This window comes from Metopolophium dirhodum, chromosome 1 (genome assembly GCF_019925205.1).
Source record: "Metopolophium dirhodum isolate CAU chromosome 1, ASM1992520v1, whole genome shotgun sequence".
NCBI classification, from domain to species: domain Eukaryota; kingdom Metazoa; phylum Arthropoda; class Insecta; order Hemiptera; family Aphididae; genus Metopolophium; species Metopolophium dirhodum.
In genome coordinates this window covers 113399849-113405289 of record NC_083560.1, presented here as the reverse complement: position 1 = coordinate 113405289, position 5441 = coordinate 113399849, and the positions used below count along the sequence as shown (strand labels likewise).

General features: G+C 30.5%; 1 pseudogene; it reads right to left on the bottom strand.

Moving 5' to 3' along the window:
* Positions 1-3118: 3118 nt before the first annotated feature.
* Positions 3119-4409, bottom strand: LOC132951426 (uncharacterized; annotated as a pseudogene).
* Between the last annotated feature and the right edge of the window lie 1032 nt (positions 4410-5441).

Sequence of the window (5441 nt, the reverse complement as noted above, 5' to 3'; positions counted from 1 at the left end):
ATAATTTTTTACTAATTACAATTAACTTATAATAACAAATTTATTAAAAGAACATAGTATTTTTATTTGAAGCTAGAATTGGAGCTCTTGATTAGATTATCAGCTATAATTTCTTATCACGGGGTCCAAATTCTTATCTGGGTACCCAACTGACCCCATCCCGTTGTGAGGACACAAAGTTTGCCGAAAACAAAAACAAGGTGACTAGCTTTTTCAATTTCCGTAATGTGACGGTCCGTCATATTACTGTCCACGTATTTACTTTCCGTCATATTACGGTCCGTGATATTAAGGTTTTCCGTCATATTACGGTCCGTAAATTTTTTAATTCCGGTATTTGACGGTCCGTAATCTGACGGTTAGCACTATTTTTATTTCCGTAATCTGACGGTCCGTAACTTGACACAAGAATTCCGCAAATTGATGGTCCGTTTGATTATTTTCCGTGTATTTACGGCTTCCCGATATATTAGTGCAGTTTGAAGGTTAAGTTATATTAGAGTTATGTTTACCTACTAAAAATATAATTTAAAACAAGGATTCATTAGGGATAACAGTAGTAAATAGTATGATTATTTTCAACAAACAAGTAAACAAAAAACTAACTTTACTTTCATTTACTGAATCACTGTCTAGAAGTATTTTGTGTACAGGGGATACAGACAAATCAGAATCTGTGAACATTCAAAAAAATATTTCAATGCATTTTCTTTAACAGTTTGATAGACAAAATGGAAAAATACAAAGAAAAATATGTCATGGGTGCTATTCAAGTCTCCGTGAAGATGGACAGTTGAGTGCAGAAGAAGCTGGAAAAAAAAGCAAAAAAAGTTAACACACATTGTAAAGTATGTGGTCATGCTTATTGTTTAATTTGCTACAACATAAGCTATTAGTTTTACGAATAAAATACAATGAAATACAATAAATAATTTATACATATTATGCATGTATTTTTATTGGCTTATAACAATTACAAACATATTAAAACTATATATCATTAGAAAGCTTATTATCTCCCCAGTCCAACTGTGTTATTATGAATTTCATAGCGTGTAGTCCATTCAAATAAATCTACAGGGAAATAAATGTATGAAATGAACCACATATGGGTCATGGACTGATGAAATAGGTTTGACGTGACCCACATATGGGTCAAAGGACTGATCAGTTTTGATTTAATTTAACAAATGGACAGTGAACGTGTTAAATGTATGTTTATTTATTAGCTTTTTCTGTTTTTTGTGCAGGGAAGTTTTCTATACTTACATTTGAAAAAAAGTTGGAAATATATCCGTGAAAAATACACAAGGGAAAAAATACTGTAAGTGGTTGTGAAGGGGGGAAGAAAAAATAATGGGTTCATTTAAAAAATTTTAAATTTCTGGATGATGTTTTAACTGTTCAAAAACGGTAAATGTTAATTCAATACAAAGCACGTCCATTTTATTAATTATAATATAAAAAAAATGTATTATAGTTCCATAGACAGCATTGGGTCTGAATTAGATGAATGCTCGAATGCTTTCCAAAACCCTCTAAAAGTAAGAAAATAATTGTTACTAGTATTATACTAATTATCCAAAATTGTATTTGAACAGGATCTCTAGTAGAAACTCATATAGGCTCGTTAATAGAGGAACTAAAACAAAGCAGACCGATTCCTCCCAAAGAAAATATAGTCCAACAATCCCCAATAAGTGAAGAAGAAAAATTTAAGTTAATTATGTTTTATGAAGTTTAATGTTGTTATGTTTTATATTATATAACTGTTATTATTAACTAATAATTCTACTTTTGCTACACATAAAGATATGTTTTTTTTTTATTGTTATTGCTTGAGATTAATATTAGGACTTGTTCTCTAATAAATAATTTATTATACTTGAAAATGTCATCAACATTAATGAATAATATTATGTTTAATTAAAAGTGATATTTATTTTTAAACTGTGTAAAGTTACGTTTTGTTTTATTAAGATTTCATTTTGTTATGTTATATAATATACAACTGCTATTATTAACTAATAATTCTACTAATTGATACACATAAAGGTATGTTTTTTTTATTGTTATTGTTTAGGATTAATATTAAGTTATCTAATGAATGATATATTATAATAATATAATATTCATATGGGGGATGTAGTAACCCGTCGCTCTCACCCGATTGGTTACTGCACACTTCTTTTACGACGAAGGCACGCACACGTCGGTACTCTGGATCGGAAGACGGTAGATGAGTTTTGGATATAATTTTATGAAACACTTGTTTATTACGTAATTTTATATATTTAATTTATTACTTAGAAATTTGTCGGTAGAATGTTAATACTACCGGAGAGTAATTATGTTATGCACTATGACTGGGAATTAAGTACTTTTAGCGTGGGCAGCGATGCGGCTGATACTAGTCCGCGACCCACAAGTACTGAAAGCTGGGATAACTACTTCTAAAGACTTTGTGGAACAGGGCCCCTTTCTATGAGACATGCCAGGAGAGAAGGAAGAGTTATTGACGTCATAGGAATGGCGTGATGCGTAGTTGATCGGCATCATCCAATGAGGTATCGGCATTAGTGGCCTATTCTTCAGGTGGCGTGATGTTGATCTAGCCGCCTGGACTTTGGAACGCCGTTTTTCTGTTGAAACGGCGGTTTACTACAGGGATATGAAGCGCATAAAAAAGTATTGTCGGTTATATGGTAAAATCCAAACAAATTCCTAAAATGATTTAGGATTACTATACTTAAATGCTCCTGTATATTATGCAAAGCATTTTTATATAGGCGCTTAAATTCAAATTAACATTAGGCACGCAGTCTGCAGATTATATATGGTTGGACTGGCTCTTCAAACAGTCCCGGGCTGAACAATTAATAATCCATTTATGAAACCGGCCCACCGTATAATAATTTCATATAGTTGGTGAGATTTTGTTTAGGTCTATTAGCTTACTTAAGACCCATCAAGGAAAGGTAGAGTTTTGAAAGATTCTTAATGGAACAATTAATTAAATTAATTATATAAATACATACAAAATTTATTAATATTAGCAAATTAAATATTGAAATATTGAAAGGGCACAGAACCTTCTCCTGCAAAATAGTCAGTTAATTTAATGCGTATGTTTTTTAGCAATGATATCATAATGATTGGACGACATTTGACCGACTGGATGTAAACATAAAACAACTATATGTGTCTGACATTCTTTGATTTCGGGTTTGACACTCTCCATTAATTGCAGTTGTAACATAATTTTGTAAACCTGTAATACATAATTTTACAAAAAATAATGACATTTTAATTGACTTACGCTTGGTTTCTTTTATAATTATTGTGAGCAAAACTTATGGACAATCTTGTATTATATTTTAAATTCTATAGCTTTAAATATAAAATATTATATTACCTATTGCAGTTTCTTTCATTTTTATAAAGATGAGAAGAACCACAGTAGCTTTAATTATACCATTTACATTGCTTCACAATTTAGCAATGCTGACAACTAAAAAATCTCCATCTTGCTACAAGAATACCAAAATAGTTTTCAATACAACGCCTTGCGCAGCTAAATCTAAAATATGAAAATCTATAGTAAGAATAGGTGTTGAGAAAGTAAAATAGGTCTTTTACCTATAATTAAAAATTGCCAATTTCAGGGGTAGTTTTGATGTTCCTCGCCCTAGGTAAGGTCTCATTAATGAGGGAAGTAGTGGGAATGCTTCATCAGCTACAATATAAAAAGGAAAGTATCCAGAGTTGGTGCTTATTGCTGAAGGTTTTGGAAATAATAGATCATTGTTAATAATTTTTTTTCCCATTTCGCAGGCTTTAAAAACGCCTCCATCGCTACACCTGCCAGGCATTCCTATATTTACACATGTAAAATTGTAGTTGGCATCAAACATTGCCGTAAGAATTGTGCTTGTGACTCCCTTTATAGTTATAGTTTACTGAACCACTGAATATAAACAAATTGAAGATACTTTTGTATTTATATTAATGAATTTCATACTTGGTGGACAACATGTTTCCCATCAAGAGCTCATACACAATGACGCATTTACCATTTACTTTCAAACTCATCAACAATTTTAATCCACCCATCATCATTAGGAGTGAACAATACATGGAAACATATGCGTCAATATAAATTTGCTTTTCAAGATAGTTGTTTTGATACCTCCAAAATCTTCTAGTATTTTTTAAGTGATAAACAATGATTATACGTAGAGAAAGTTTAAGCGTTATGTAAATAAATTTGAATACTAAAACCTATACTACTAACAATATGTTTCACTTACATCATCTTTCAATATATCCTATAAAACGTTACAACAATCCAATATAATTTTAGAGACTGTTGATTTCCCCACTCGAAAATCGTACATAATGCTCGTCATGCCTTACCCTGTAGCTAGATATCTTTTTTTAGTAAAATAAATAAATACTTGCATGTCAATGTTTTATTAAATTATATTTGTGTAATACTAACCTCAGTATCATTGCTAAAATTTCTCCTACATTTAGTACATCAATTCTAGTAACCTTCCGTTCAAGACTAGGGCCTATCAGCATTAAAAGTTCTTCAAAAGTTGATGATGACATTCTTGTAAAATTAAAAAAGAGGTCTGAATTTGAAAGTTAATGTTCACTTAACATTGTAGCATAATGACTATGGACTAAACGTTTACAAAGTAATGGACGTATCCGCCATCTAGATTATAAACAATTCACACATTACACATGCTAGAAATCTATATAGATAACTAGGCCATTTGGCCGACATTTACATACATTATCCGCAACTACATCCATATATAATATAATTGTATACCTACTATTTATTAATTATCAGATAAATATAATCACATTATAAATATTTTAAATCATTTAACTACAATAAATAAAAACCCTTTAATACTTGTATCTAATCTAGCATTAATATCTTTTTATAATAATTATAACACAGTAGTGCAGTACAATAAATATATTATTAGACTTGAGTAAATAAATAATAACCTTCTATTAACATTTGAAAAAACATCTTTGAGAGAAAACAATAAACATGAAATCACACAAACTTTTCTCCTTTGCACTTCACAGTTGTACTCATAAACTGCTCTATTGTACAACTGTTGTTCCATATTGTTAGTTATAGACTAGTACAATATATAAAAAAGTTTAATGAAATTATAACAAAAAAGTAATATAAGTGTAGTAACTGATTCTCTGGTTGTATCGTTATTTTTATCGTAAATATCAGTATTCAGTTTCAATATTCTGCAATCTGCATAGTAAATTAAAAAAGCCCGCGGAATATCAAATTGATAAATAAACATATTGGTTACGTCATGTATACAGGAAAACACACGACACGGTATAGTACGAGATGACACGACACTACACGACACGACGAGGTGTGAACCCACCTT